At 34.0% G+C, this 16775-nt stretch overlaps 1 non-coding gene across 1 annotated transcript; it reads right to left on the reverse strand.

The window, feature by feature from the left end:
- Positions 1 to 6423: 6423 nt before the first annotated feature.
- On the reverse strand, positions 6424 to 6531 carry LOC118344115. Its single transcript, XR_004797880.1, has one exon. It is a non-coding gene; the product is annotated as a small nucleolar RNA R71 (small nucleolar RNA).
- Positions 6532 to 16775: the final 10244 nt, after the last annotated feature.

Genomic DNA, 16775 nt, shown 5'->3' on the forward strand with positions numbered 1-16775 from the left:
GGACAGGTGAAGTCTGTAGAGATCTCACAGACGACACCACTATTAATGTCATGCTTCATACGCTTTGGGCTTCGTTCTAGCAACTCGGATCCAGGTCTTTGTACCTGCGCACAAATGAAGGCAAGGGCTACTTGGTGGAGTCTGGAGATCCTCCGATGCCATAGTAAATTGTGTGGGAGTACCAGAGTTCAGAGAGAGACATTTGTAATTGAAGGGCAGCTTTTATACGAGGTTATTAGGGATAAACACCCTGTACTCTATGTCAAGACGTTCATGTCACCTCCTATTGTAGCTCAGTCAGGAGCTTTTAATGTAATGTGGAGCCTGGAGTGACGCCATTATTGCGGCGTGGGTTCGGGGGATGCGTCATTAATGTGGCGTGGCTCTTCGAGTGGCGTCTTGTTGGTAGGTGGTCGGCATCATGCTCCCCCATACCCTCTATCAGGGAATGAAGGGCTGCCAGCATTTCCCGCCGTCAATTGGTGTAGGTATTCGAGTACTAGGTGTTGCAGGGGACATCTAGGGCAGCGAGTCCCATCTGTCCTTGTCAATTAGTCTTCCCGGGTTGGCGTGTTTCACAGGCCGAGCTCTTTAAGCGGCACTTGGGCCCTCCTTTAGGAAATGGGGCTTGGGCTAGGTTGGGACCCCCATGATCCTGCATGGGCCCTCCCCATGGGCCAGGGAGAGGAAGTCTCCCTCACAATGCACATGTGAAAAATGAAAATCAATCATTATTAAACTTTCACGCCTCAACCACCTATTTTCTCCACCGAGGCTATTAAAGCCATGATAGGAGCAAAAAAACGTTTGACTTGTAGGATTGATTATGTGGTCATTGCAAAACTAAGGACTCTTAGTGCTCAATATGCTGCTTCTATTACAACCATGTCTCAAAGATTACGAGCAAGAGTGAGCGAGGTTGATCAGCTTAACAATCAGGTTTCTAAATTGCATCGAATGCTTGTTGATAAAGACAGAAAGATTAAAAGGTTAAAACACAAAAACAATGAGTTGAAAAAGTTGACGAACTTATATGCGCTAGTGACCTACAACCCCAAGTATAAGAGCTAGAAAGAGAGCAAGCTCACTCACTCAAATTTAAAGTCAACAATAGGAGATAATAGCAGAGGTTAAGTGTTTAGGAGAAAAATAATTTTCGAGAAGATCGAAAAAAAAATAAGGGAGATAAGCTATATTTAATTCAACTGGCTTAGTAAAAATCACTTTTAACAAAATGAGTCCAGCATATCTTGTAATGTTGACCGAGTAAGATATGAATAAATATGATGTTTTGTCTTATGCTCATGTTTATCTCTATAGTGATAGTCTTCAGCTTATCCAATTTGCATTCAATCTTCTTTAGATATTTGTAATCAATTTGCATTTTACTATGCAAATTTTCTATTTTTGCAATGGCTCAACAATCTTCTTATAACAACCATTTTAATTAATATATGAGTTATTCTATACCCCAGTCATGAATTTTCTCAACATCTACCGAAGGTGCCATGGTGTAGCAGGAAAATTGTACGAGTAATAAGTTAGATGATGAGACCATTTATGAATTGGTTACTCTTGGTACTCAGTATTCATCACCCATTATCGCTTTTTCTCGACGATTGTAGTCTAGAACAAGTGAGGTTGAAAAGTTTAACGAGAATATTTCTCTATCCTAACTGCTTTTTTACCAGTCTAACATAAAGATATGGGCCATAAAACGAGAAAACAAGGAGTTGAAGTCCTTGTTGGACTCTTCCTTTCGATTGCCTAATTCTTTAGATAAGGATCGCATGCTGATATATGAAGAGCAAGAACTCCTAAAAAGTGAGGCTAAGAACCTTAAGTTTTTATAAGTAATTTTGAGATAATAAGAAAGTATTCTACAAATATCTATAGCATCCACCATTCCTAATTCTCTACTAATCATTCATAATCTATCATCTGACCGAGGTTTTGTGAAAATATATGCCTAATGGTCGTGTGTGCTTGTGAAATCTAATACAATATAATCTCAAGATATTTAGTGCTAGAATATGGTATCGAGTTCTTTGAAAGATTATAGCACTGATATTATCACATTTCATTAGAATGTGATTATACATGAGCTTAAAACCCTCAAGTTGTTACTTCATGTATAAGAACTTGAGCACAATAACTACCCGCAACAATATATTCTACCTCAACAATACATAATGCAACAGAAGATTGCTTTTTACTAAACCATGAAACAAGTGCATGATCTAAGAAATTGCATATTTCACTAGTACTTTTTCAATCAAATTTACAACCGGCATAACCTACACCTAAGTAGCTGATTAGATTGAACGAAGTGTGTTTAGGATACCATAACTCTATATCAATCATACCAACAAGATATCTGAGAATATGCTTAACAGCAATCAAATAAGATTCTTTTGGAGATGATTGAAAAAATGCACATAAGCATATATTGAACATAATATCCATTCTACTTGCTGTCAAATGTTATAAACTACCAATCATATCTTGATATACCTTTAAGTCGATTGGTTTACCAATTTCGTCTTTGTCAAATTTGGTGGATGGGCTCATTGGTGTTCCAATTTCCTTCGCACCTTCCATTCCAAACTTTTTGAGTAATTCTTTGATATATTTTGACTTATAAATGAATATTTCACTTTTTGCTTTCTTGATTTGCAATCCGAGAAAAAAGCTAACTTCTTCAATCAAGCTCGTCTCAAATTTTTCTTGCATACTCATAGCAAATACTTGGTACATCCTTTCATTAGTAACACCAAATATTATTTTATCTACATAAATTTGAATCAAAAGAATATAATCCTTTCATGTTTAATGAAAATGGTTGTGTCGATTTTTCATATTGAAAAACCTTTTTCAATCAAAAACCCAATGAGTCTCTCATACCAATCTCTAGGAGCTTATTTGAGTCCAGATAGTGCTTTTATGAGCTTAAAAACCTAATTTAGAGAAATATGATTTGTTGCTCAACATATAAATCCTCATTTATAATACCTGTAAATGTAAAATCAGTGTGTTGGCATATGCATGTGACAAACCTGATTTAATTGAGTTGTAATTCTCTTGGGTGAAAGTCAAATGATCAATTGTTGAAGAAAATTGAAGAAAAGACAAGAAAGTGGCATGTCATTTGCTCGTCAATGACTCGAGCAAATGCTAGACAAACAGTTCGTTCAACACTCGATCGAGCAAAGCTCAAACAGAGAGTTCCCTCGACACTCGCTCGACTCTTCGCTCTAGCTAAGATCAAACAGAGAGTTCGCTTGAACATAAAAGCAGAAACTACACGACTTCCTCAAGGAGAGCAGCCAGAGTAATGTGTTCTTTAGAGAAATATTTTTGAAACTCCATTTTGCATCCAAGGTTACTTTTCTCTTAAAAATTAGATCTCCATCTTACTATACTTGAGGTCAAGTACTGCTAGATCCATTGGTGTGGACAAGCTCATTGGCCATAAGTGATTCTGGAGTTGCCGTTGATGCAAAAATCGAGTTGGTTCTCATGGTGAAACTATAGAAAGGCCAGTGGTCCTAAGCTGCATTGGATACTCACAATGTTACAAACCATATTTAGCTACAACAATGGTCTTGTAAGTATTTCTAAATTAGTTGTAATGAATTAAAATCCTATAGTAGTATTAGTTGGCGATTTACACTCGAAGTGGTTCTAGATCTTGAAAACGTTCTTCAACTGAGTTTTCACTTCGTTACCAAATTGTTGTGTTTATTTTTATATGATTTTTTTCGTTGATTGACTGATTACATTTTTCAATGGTCCAGTAAAATTAGAAAAACACCTATTCACCCCTTGTAGATTTGATTTGAACAACCGATTTTTCAATTGGTATCAGAGAGGGTTCACTCCGCTGGGATTTAGTTCCTGAGTTTGATCTCAATCGCTTGCATCAAGTGTTTAGAATGGATAGATCTCAGTAGCTTGCATCACCACCCTACTTTGGTGATAGTAATTATACCTATTGGAATGTTCGAATGAAAGCTTTTCTAAAATCCATTAATGAGCAAGTGCGGTTAAACATTGCAACAGGGTGGAAACTTCCTGTCACAATTGTTGATGGAGCTAAGATTCCAAAGAATATTGAGAGCTAGACAAGAGATGAGATCAACAAATGCAATTGGAATAGCAAAGGTCTGAATGCGATTTTCATGGTCATTTCCCCTAAGAAGTTCAATCGAATCTCCATGTGTGAATCAGGCAAAGAAGCATGAGATATTTTAGAGGTTACCCATGAAGGTACTAAATTTGTCAAAAACTCCAAACTCCAATTGTTGACCACTAGTTTTGAAGAACTTAGGATGAAAGATGATGAATCCTTTTATGAGTTTGATGAGTGTACGAAAGTACACTATAAATACCCTATTATTGGACTAAATTGCTAAAATATGAATAGAAATTTTATGAATTATTGTGTATTCTTGAATTAAGTTTTAATCTCATTTGGGATACTCCTAAGCAGATTTTTATGTTTAATTTCAAGGTTTATAAAAGTGCAAGTCAAAGCCTAGTCAAATTTAAAGAACTTTCAAGTAGGCAAGACGTTGGAACAACCTAAGAACTTTCAACGAGTGTATGACTCTTCAAATAAGGATAATGATGGAGTTTTAGAGTAATTCGGATTAAGAGAAAAAGTCAGAGTCCAAAACGCGCTAGGAGATAGTCTGGATATTCTTTAGTATTTTGATTGTAATCTTCCACTCAAATATCAGATTGATGCGATTCTTAATGCATTGGAAATTTATCTCAAAGGGCTGCAAAAATGTCTCTAATAACGATTTCTAAATTCAAACTCCTGAAGCACGTACGTGACTGCCAAGTTGATTTCTAAAATTTAGGCGATTGTTTATGCAGGAATATGAAGACATTAGGGTTTCTTTCCTACCCTATACAAGCATATCATTAGCACGAAATTAGGAGTTGGAAAGAGGAAAGATGGCTCAGTACTGAAGAACAAATAGACAAAATTAATTTCCATGGCCGCCGTTTGCTTTATTTTTCTTTTGAGATTTTTGTTGTCCATTATATTTATGGGTAACTAAATTCTCAAGTAGGGATAAGGATGAACTAGATGAACTTGCACATTAGATGATATTTTTAATTTATGTATTTGATTTTCAATTACTAAAACTCTATTGTTTTATCATTCTCAATTCATTGTTGATGTTTTCTTTTTCGAATAATCATAGAATTTACTCTGTTTATGGATTCAGTTATGCTTTTTCTATTGAATGGATTAACTCTTTGATTATGTTATGATCAATTATTTATTTATATTGATTTAAGTTTTTGCTGCAATATCTCTCCCTGAGAATATTGTCGTCGTTGGATTTTTTTAATAGTAATAATAATTTATGTATTTTAAAAGTGGTGAATGATTTTTCGAAGGGTTACATTTGGTTTAATTTTGGTTTATAAATCTATATCTTCTGATTGAGAATTTTGAGAAATAAGTTTCCAATTGAGTTATTCAATAAATTAAGAATAATTAAAATACCGGATTTGTGCAAGGGATTCTCGATGCTTTATTGTTCATCAAATTTGAGTACTTTTTTTGTTAGTCACTTTACTTCACTTTAATTTGCATTTAAAATTAGTCTTTGTTCTCCATTAATCATTTAATATTTTTTATTATTTTATTTTTTTCTTTGCTAGTCTTTTAATTTATCTATCTGTGGAATCGACACCCCAAAGCTGTGCTACAATTACTGTGTTATTGTTTGGGAATAATCAAACTTTGGCCCCGTTGCCGGGGAGACGGTAGAAGAATTGAGAGATAGTTTTTTTTCAGCAGTTTGTAATGACGGTAACTTCATTCCATCTTTTAGTTTGCTGCATTAATTTTTTTTTCTTCTTTCTTTTTATAGAATTTTTATTTTTTTCGTATTATTTCTTTTTACCTTGCATGCACAGATATAGAGATGCCTTGGATAGATTTGCATGTAGGCCTGTGCTAGAGTCAAAATTAAAATTTTTAAATCCTTTATTTGACAATCCATCTAGTCCCGAAGAAATGATTGACCACGAAGATCAACCCAATAGAACTCTTCAGGATTTCCTCCACTCTACATGCACAACCACACCATCATGCATCATGTTTCCAGCTAATACTTGCCAACTGAATTTTAAAACAGGGATGATACAGTTACTCCTTACTTTTCATGGCTTGGAAAATGAAAATCCATATGTGCACATTAGGGAGTTTGAGGAAGTAGTTGCGACTTTTCATAGTCAAAATGCAACTGATGATGTTGTGAGATTTAAATTCTTTCCTTTCTCTTTGAAGGATAGAGCTAAGAGTTGGCTATACTCACTGAGACCACGATCTATTGGGTCATGGAATGAGATGACTTATATCTTCTTTAATAAATACTTTCTCCAATATAAGACCAACTCTTTAAAAAGATAAATCTCCACCTTTACACAAAAGGACGGTGAGACTTTGTATCAGTCTTGGGAGAGATTTAAAGAGTTGTTGAGTATATGTCCTCACCATGGGTATGAGAATTGGTGCTTAATGAGCTATGTTTATGAGGGACTTACACCTAGAAAGCGCCAATTTGTGGAGACGATGTGTAATGATGAGTTTTTACAGAAAGATCTTGATGAGACCATAGAATACCTTAATGAGCTTGCTGAAAAAACTCACACTTGGATTGGACTTAGTGCCACTAATAGCACAAATAGGTCATGACCTGCAGAAAACTCAAATGGTGGTGGAATTTACTATCTCAGGGAAGTGGATAACCTAAAGGCTAAGGTTGAGATGCTCACTAGGGAGCTAGATGTGTTAAAGACTAAGGACTTAAAGTCAACACACGTGACTAATCATGCAGAGTCTTTTAGACCATGTTTTGTATGTGGCGAGGTAGATCACCTCACCCAAGAGTGTCCCACATTTGATGAGATGAGAGGGATATATGAGGATCAATGTAATGCCTTAGGTATGTACAAGAAACCTTTTACACATTTCTCTGATACATATAATCCGGGGTGGCGCAATCACCCCAATTTTAGCTGGAAGTCTGAAAACCAGCCTTCAACACAACCCCTAGAGCTTATCCTACACCGTATCATGCATCATCTTCTTCTAAAAACCCCTTAGAAGATACTTTACATACTTTTATTGAGACACAGAGTAAAACTAATCAAAAGTTTGAATTTTTGACTATGCTGGTTATTAAAGAAAATAAGGAGATAAAAAATCATGTGTCCAAGTTGATGAGCTTTTTGAGTGTGAATGAGCGTGGCAAGTTCCATTCTCAAACTCAATTTACACCCCAAGGTCAACATATGGTTCAAGGAAATTTGAAGAAGGTCAATGCTATTGTGACACGAAGTGGTAAGTCCTTACACATCCCCACAACTGATAAGCCAGAGAATGTTGAAGAGGAACAAAGCAATGATAGTACCGAGTTGCTCAAGAAAGTCGAGGTAATTAAGAGCCCAGTTAAGCTACCATTTCCTTAAGCTTTAAAATCTGGTATGCGAACTTTGGATTCTAGCAATGAAATCTTGGAGAACCTCAGGTACGTAAAGATCAATCTTCCTCTTTTGCATATTATTAAACAAGTTCCTACTTATGCAAAAGTTCTTAAAGATTTGTGTACAATTAAGAGTAAACACCATATTAAGAATACATCATTCCTAACAAAGCAAGTTAGTGCTCTAATTGAGCAACAAATTCCTCCTAAGTACAAGGATCTTGGTTGTCCAACCATTGCATGTAATATAGAGAATCATGAGTTTGGCAAGCGTTGCTAGATTTAGGAGTTAGTGTAAATTTGATGTCTTATTTCAATTATTTGCAGCTTGGTTTGGGTGAAATTAAGCCTACTTTTGTTGGGCTTCAATTAGCTGACCATTCAGTTAAGAAACCGAGAGGAATAGTTGAGGATGTTTTGATCCAAATTGACAAGTTTTACTACCCTGTTGATTTCTTAATCCTTCATACTAGTTCTATTTTTAACTCTAATTCTAAAATCCCCTTAATTTTAGGTAGACATTTTCTCGCTACTGCTAATGCTCTTATTAATTGCAAGAATGGTCTAATGAATCTCTCTTTTGGGAATATGACTCTTGAGGTGAATATTTTTCATATTGAAAAACAACCAATAGAGGATGACGAGTGCCACAAAACGTACATGATTGACACACTCATAGATAAGGGAGTTCACACAACTTATGATTCTAAATCCCTTGAATATTTTCTTGTTAATTCTGAGTTTGATACTATGAATAATTCATCTGATGTTGTTGATGTTTGTGCTATTTTTTATGAATCTCAGGATTATGGCCCACATATTTGGCAACCAAAATTTGAGAAACTGTCTAAAAAAAGTGAAAAGTAGATTCTTTCAAGCGTGGATAGTCCCAAATTGGAATTGAAGTCACTGCCCTCAAGTCTTAAGCATGTATTTCTCGGCCGAGATGACACTTTCTTGTTAGTATTTCTTTGAAATTGAATGCTGGTAAGTTTAGGAAATTTTAGTTGACCGAGTTGGAGGAGTTGAGGAATGATGCTTATGAGAACTCTAAAATCTATAAGGCTAAAACGAAAATGTTTCATGATAAAAATATTGGTAGGAGGACATTTAAGCCTAATTATCAATTGTTCTTATATGATTCTAGACTTCTTAAGCACCCATAAAAACTTTAGTCAAGGTGGACCGGTCATTTTGTAGTGAATAATGTTTTTACAAATGGAGCGGTAGAAATAGAGGATCTTAAGGATGGTTGAATCTTTAAAGTAAATGGTCAACGTCTTAAAGTATTAATTAATAGGCAAGTTCCGGAAGTAGAAGACATTCCACTTGTGGATCTGGTCTATCAACCTTGACCACACTACACAGGTATTTTTTGTTTGTTTGTTTTGTTTTATTTTTGTTTTTTGTTGCTTTCTTTGTTTTTATTTACAGGTTAGTTTCATTTTGTCATTTCAGGTTACTATCTTTGGTGATTAGCGAGCTATCCACGTCACTCATCAGGTGTATTCTACATTTTTTAGCTACTCCCCATTGAAGTTTTAGTCTTAACCATTGAGGATAATATTTCATTTAAGTTGGGGGTTGGTGGTGCAAACTCAGTATTTAAAATGTTTGTTGGACCTCTGTGGCATATTTTCGTGTGTCAATTTTTTTTTAAATTTAAATCACACGTGCATCCTTTTAACATGTGTACTCATTCTCATTCATAGCAATCTTCGTCAATTCACCAAACCCACCATAATCATTTTCTTTTGCTGAAACATTCACAGAATCCCTAATGCACTCATCCAAGTTTTTTGGTAAAATGGTGGTTTGACACATGTAGCTAGATAACTCTTTTGCTCAAGTATTCATGTGAGTTCTGGAGAGGATTGAGAGCCTACAAATGCAGTAAATTGTGATAAGCGTTTATTGATCTGTTGAATTGGGCACTTCTTTTGGGAATATCATTACATGGTTTGTTGTAATATGGTGGATATACTTGAGATATGAGGAAGGTCAACTTAAGATCAACGTTTGAGCCTTTCAAACTAACCATTTCCATCATAGACCCCTAGTAGCCAACTTTGAGTCAATAAACACATATAATATTTTTTCTTCATATACCTATATTATTCATACTTCTCCACATTGGAGCATAACCTATACATTGATTTTTCCTATCCTTGTTACTTCCAAGTGTGTACTAGATGTGAAATTCTTCTTTTTTGCAAGAAATAAAAAAAATTCCATGAGTTACAAGGTGTTCAAGTGAGTAAGTTTCAAATGTAAAAATACCAAAACTGGGTAGAAATAGCAAAATACTAGGGTGACATATAATGTTTCACCAAATTATTAAAAAAATGATACAATAAAAAGAAAATGAAAAAGAAAAAGAGGCATTATTCGATGATTTGAAAGGTTGAAGAATACATCAAGTGAGAAATGTGGTTTAATTAAAATGTTTAATAAGATTCCTTAGGAATGTACTTGAAATTTTTTGAATCATTTCCCTTTTCTTATCATATAGCCTAACCTAAGCCACATTACAACCTTTTGTTTTAACCGTTCTGATCCCAAGTAAGTATGTGGAAAGAATGGTTGAATTCTCATTTGTTAATATTTTTATCATAAGATCAATGATTGTTTGTTGCTTATTCATAATTACATAAATATCTATGTGATTGTGTGTACACCACTTCTCAACTCCATAGAAAGATCCCTTACACAAAACACTATTATACTCGTGGGAGTTGAATCTTTTGCTTGAGATATTCTTGATGTTGCATGTGTCAAGGCTTGTGATAAGACGGTTATGGCTTGAAGAATACGTACAACTATGAATTGCTACAAGTCTATTTATCGTGATGAGTTATTGGATTCCTTAGATTGTTTTGATATGCGAATCTGGAAAATGTGAATTGATGAGCTATTTTATTATTTTCTTTAGTCTCTTTTTATCTCTTTTGCATAGAAATTGTTAGGGATTACCAATAAACAAGTTGGGGGTGTGATGAGTGTATAAAAGTGCACCCTAATTACCCTATTATTAGACTAAAATGCTAAAATATGAATAGAAAATTTAAGAATTAATGTGTATTCTTGAATTGAGTTTTAATTTCCTTTGGGATACTCCTAAGCAGATTTTTATGTTTAATTTCAGGATATATAAAAGAGCAAGTCAATGCCCAGTCAAATTCAAATGACTTTCAAATAGGCAAGACATTGGAATAACCTAAGAACTTTCAACGAGTATAAGACTCTTCAAATAAGGATAATGATGGAGTTTGAGAGTAATTTGGGTCAAGAGAAAAAGTCGGAGTTCAAAATGCGCTAGGAGGTAGCCTGGATATTATTTAGTATTTTGATCGTAACTTTCTACTCAAATATCGGATTGATGCAATTCTTGATGCATTGGAAATTTATCTTAAAGGGCTACAAATTTGTCTCTAATAATAATTTCTAAATTCGAACTCTTGAAGTACATACGTGGCTACCAAGTTGAGTCCTAAAATTTAGGCTATTTTTTATGTGGGAATATGAAGACATTAGAGTTTCTTTTCTACCCTATATAAGTATATCATTAGCACGAAATTGAGAATTGGAAAGAGGGAAGATGGCTTAGTAATAAAGAACGAAGAGACGAAATTAATTTTCATGGCCGCCGTTTGCTTTATTTTTCTCTTTAGATTTTTGTTGTTCATTGATTGATCTGAGTTATTGTATATTTTATACATTTAGAACCAATATATTTTATTTATTTTATTACATTAATATTGATTTTAGATAAAAAAATAGTTAAGATGCATAAATTGAACTTGTTATTTAAATTGATTTATAGCATAGCTTATGCTTAATTTTATAACTTGTGATTTAATTGAAAAATATTTCTTTACCTGCACAACACATTTTTTTTATATTCTATTTTTTCTTTTTATTTTATTTTAATCTATTTTATTTATTTATCTTTTCAACCCAAGAAATGCAAATGAGAAAAGTCAAAGCTGCAATGGTTTGAAAAGTATATTTGGACGGAAGCAAAGGCAACACACGGAATAAAACCAAAGAAAAAAAAGAAAGAAAACGCACGCAACAAAAAAGGCAAGGGTTTTTTACTTCGGGTTTTAAAGATGCAAAAGGACGAGGGACTGGGGGATAATATATATTTCTTCTTTTTCTTGGAGGCACACAGAACATACTTTTTGGAAGTGCCGCTGTTGAAGAGTTCCTCTGGGATCCAACATCTGCTTCTGCCTCCACTGCTTCCCATCCCATATTCATTTATTTGGTTTACTCTTTTTATTTTTTATTATTTATTTAATTTAAATTTAAATTTTATTATGTATTTTTGATATATTTATCTTAGACCTTTAGACATTTTATTTGCTACCTATTTACTTCGTGTTATTTATTTTTCTCGCTTCTTTAAACTTTCATTTAACAGTGATTACAATTGCTATGGATTGATTTTAAAATTTTGTGATTTGAATACAAGGATAAACTCTAGAATCTTTATTTTGGGGCATTTTAATTCTCAGTTCATATTTTGTCAATTACTTTCTAATATAGTTTAATTCTTAGCTTAGTTTTATTAATCTCTTAATTCCATTGCTATTAGATTGATTAAAGCTTAATTAGGATTTAAATAATTTCAGCTTTATTATTTAATTTTCAGATTAATTAAGATTGTTTAGTTTAGTTGATTCCTTGAATGTTAATTTCAATTTGTTAGTCTTTTACATTTCATTTCGACACTGAAAAAATCCAAAAATATGAATCTAGTCCATGACTAGTGCCCTTTTCATTTTCGTTGCACTCTTCCATTCATTACACATACCACCATTTTTATTTTTTCTTTGTGAATATTTTCATAATTTTAAACAAGTTTGATTTTAAATAACTTTCACTGAGGAGACGACTAGGAATTTATTCCTAATTATTGTGCGACATCCTCCTGCACTTGGGATAGCATTTGTGCTGCTCATTTTTGAGTGAGTCATCCATTATATTTATGGGTAACTAAATTCTCAAGTAGGGTTAGGGATGAACTTTCACATTAGATGATATTTTTAATTTATTTTTAATTTAAGTATTTAATTTTCAATTACTAAAACTCTTTTGTTTTATCATTCTCAATTCATTGTTGATGTTTCATTCTCCGAATAATCATAAAATTTACTCTGTTTATGAATTCAGTTATGCTTTTTTTATTGAATGGATTAACTCTTAGATTTTGTTTGGATTAATTATTTATCTATATTGATTTAGTTCTTTGCTGCAATATCGCTCCCTGAATATATTGTCGTCGTTGGATTTTATCAATAGTGATAATGATTTACGTATTTTAAAAGTGACGAATGATTTTTTAAAGGGTTATATTTGATTTAATTTTGGTTTATAAATCTATACTTTCCGATTGGAAATTTTGAGAATTGAGTTCCCAATTGAGTTATTCAATGAATTAAGAATAATTAAAATACTGGATTTGTGCAAGGGATTCCCGACGCTTTACTGTTCGTCAAATTTGAGCACTTTTTATATTAATCACTTTGCTTCACTTTAATTTGCATTTAAAATTAATCTTTGTTCTCCATCAATCATTTAATATTTTTATTATTTTCTTTGTTCATTTTTCTATTCTTTTAATTTGTCTCTTTGTGGAATCAATACCTTAAAGTTGTGCTACAATTATCGCGTTATTTTTTGGGCGTAATCAGAGTTCTATGTCAAACTGAATGACATTGTCAATTCAAGTTTTAATCTAGGCGACAAGAATCCTAAAAATAGAGTTGTGAGAAACGTCCTTAGATGTCTACCACAGTGGTTTCGACCCAAGGTTACTGCAATAGAAGAGAACAAAGACTTCGACAACATGAGAATTGAAGAATTGGTATGATCCCTTCAAACCTATGAGTATACTTTTCTCAACCAAAGAAAAAAAAAGTCTATTACTCTCAAAACAGTTAGAGAAGAGTCTGACTAATCATCTGATGATTATAGAAAGAGTGATAATAAGGAAATAGCCTTTTATACTAGGAAATTCAGAAATTTATTTGTATCTAAAAATAGTAAGAACCAATGAAAGAACAAGAAAAATTTTGAGATATTCAAGGGAAGTTCTAGTTTCGCAAATAGGGAGAGGAGTTCTAAGAAAGACATTGGAGTTACCAAGGACAAGGTACCATCAAACATAGTGTCATGAATGTCATGGTTTTGGACACATTTGTATTGAGTGTGCTAACTACAAAAAGGCCAAAGGAAAAGCAATGGCTACTATGTTGATTGACAATGAGTCTAAATCAAGTGCCTCATCTGAGAACTCTTCTTCAGAAGAAAATCTCAATTACATAGCTTTCGCATCTTTTGTTGGTAGCAAAAGTTGCAACAGTAAAAATGTCTCTAATCACGGGAAGGTGTCTGAAAAAGAATCTGAGTATGAGGCAAATTGCAGGAAGTAAATGAAGAATTTTATGACGAGTGCTTGAAATTAAAGAAACTCAATTAAGAAAATCTTAAGAAGCTAGAACTCTGCGAAATGAAAATGAGTATCTTCAAGACAAACTAGATGAAGTCATGGGTCTAGCAAATCAATTACAAACAAGAAATGTGTCTCTTGAAGAAAAAGTCAAAATTCTGGAAAGTGAATTGATGTTTTCAATCACTAAAATTTAAAAATTCTACAAAAGCTTGATAAACTCCTGAGTCGAGGGAAGTCATCAAGTGACAAAAGTGGTCTAGGCTATATTGAGAAAAGATCTCATGTCCCTTCTACTTCTCAAGCATACCTTGCTAGTATGGGAAAAACAATGTTTATTCTTACCTCTTCTAAAGATAAATTGTTCACCTTTTTAAAAAGGTAAGAAACCCATGGATGTGCAAAAGCTGTTTCACCTCTCAAGAGGCAAAGAGCTCGCAAAGCAAACCACATGTGCCATCATTGTGGAAATGTTGATCACATTCAACCAAACTGTTTTGAATTTAGAATTCACCCTGGGAAAACTGAAATAGTCCTTAAGGAATGGACATTGGAATTTAATGAGTCAAGTATGGCCTTAACCAAACAAACTGAAGCACGAGAGCTAATAAGATGAGTTCTCCATACTCTAAAAAAGTGTGGACGAAAAAAGGACGAAGGACACCTATCATGTAGCATACATTGCTCTAAAGACTAGGGAATCCTCTTTATGATACTTTGATAGTGGATGTTCTAGACACGTCTAGTGATAGACCTTGAATCAAAATTGTAGAGGATTATAAATATAGAACTATAACTTTTGGAGATGGTGGTAAAACTCATATAATTGGTAAGGGTAAAATTAAAATTCTTGGATTACCTATGTTGCATGATGTCTTATTTGTTGATGGCTTAAAAGCTAACCTATTCAGTATCAGTCAAATGTGTGATAATGGTGTTGAAGTTCATTTTTTTTAAAACAAATGTGTTTTGTGTCTGATATTCACGGTAACTGTGTGATGAAAGGAGTCAGGACTTCTGATAATTGTTATGTTATTGTTCCTAACTCACATTACAGTTGCAATAGTGCTAAGAGTGATGTTGATGACCTTTGACATCAAAGACTTGGTCATATAAATCATAGAGACTTGTATAAGATCTCCAAGAAAGAAGTGGTAGTGGGATTACCTAAGCTAGGTAAAGTGGAGTCTTTATTCTATGGGCCATGTTAATTAGGGAAACATGTCAAGAGGATCTCACAAAAAGATAAAAGTTATCCTGACCAAAAGACCATTGGAGTTGTTACATCTTGATTTTATGGGACCATCTAGAAGCTTTTGATTTATTAAGAGACTTCAAAATGAACAAAGAAGTGCCATAGAGAATATTAGGAGTGACCATTGTAGGGAATTTGAAAATTTGAGTTTTGAGAGATTCTATGATGAAGAGGACATTCACTAAGAATTCTGTACAGGTATCACTCCATAGCAAAATGGCGTGGCTAAGAGAAAGAATAGAGCCATTCAAGAAATTGCACGGGTTATGATTCACAATAACAGCCTACCTACTCACTTCTGAGGAGAAGCTGTAAACACTGCATGTCACATTATGAATAGAGTCTACCTTAGACCAGGCACATCGAAAACACCATATGAGTTGTGGAAATGAAAGAAGCCAAATGTTAAGCACTTCAGAGTATTTGGAAGTAAATGTTACATATTGAGAGATAAGAAAAACTTGGCTAAGTTTAACTAAAAGAGACATTTTTCTTGGTTGCTCCAGAAATAGCCATGCCTATAGAATCTACAACCTACACACTCAAATTGTTATGGAATCCATAAATGTGGTTGTAGATGATACATCCAGAGAGGCACCAAGTAAGGGGGAGCAAGTAGGTGCAATAGGTGAGACTAGAGATGAAGCGTCTGATAACTATGATGAGATTCCCAAAACATCTCCAGTCAAGAAGCCCGTCCATCTAAAGAGCCTTCTTCAAGAGTCAAGATAAATCATTCACAAGATAACATCATCGGTGACCTAAATGAAGGAATGGGACAGAGAAGGAAAGTACTAAAATTTGGTGTTTTTATGTAGGTACCAACGTTGTGGCTTGGATGAGCAAGAAACAAAATTCTATATCCTTATCCACAACTGAGACTAGGGGTGCTACCCAGCACCATACGGTGCTTGGTAACCCCCTACCCCCGCCCCGCATGCCGGTGGGAAGGGCTGACTCCCAATCCGCCCCGCCCCCTACCCATTTCAATAATGGACTACAGTCCACTAGGTCCAAAAATTATTCATAGGTCCAAAAGTGATTAAAAACACATTTTTGAATCCAAATTGTAAATTTAAATTTGTAAATATGACTATAATTTAAAAATTATGTAGTCTTTAAATTTACTAATGCATATTTTGTGTAAGTTATAGTATAATAGAGTGACCCTTTTATAGATTGCATTCACAATACAAGGCTCACACTTAAACAATGTGGGACTCTTATATTGCCTTGATAATCTATAAAAGAGTCACCCTACTACACTACAACTTACACAAAATATTAAGTAAAAATTCTACTTAATACATATTACTATATTTATATATAGTACAAATAATAAATATTTATAAATATGTATAGTATAAATATATAATAAAATATATAAGTGTGAGGTTGGGCCCTACCAGTCCCCCGCCCCCGCTAGGGGGCCAGATGCAGTGCGGGGGCCCCCGCCCCCACATGGGTGGGGTGGGGTTGCCCACCCCTAATTGAGACCGAATACATTGCTATCGAAAGTTGTTACACACAGTTGCTTTGGATGAAGTAG

This window comes from Juglans regia, chromosome 12, assembly GCF_001411555.2.
Source record: "Juglans regia cultivar Chandler chromosome 12, Walnut 2.0, whole genome shotgun sequence".
Classification (NCBI taxonomy): domain Eukaryota; kingdom Viridiplantae; phylum Streptophyta; class Magnoliopsida; order Fagales; family Juglandaceae; genus Juglans; species Juglans regia.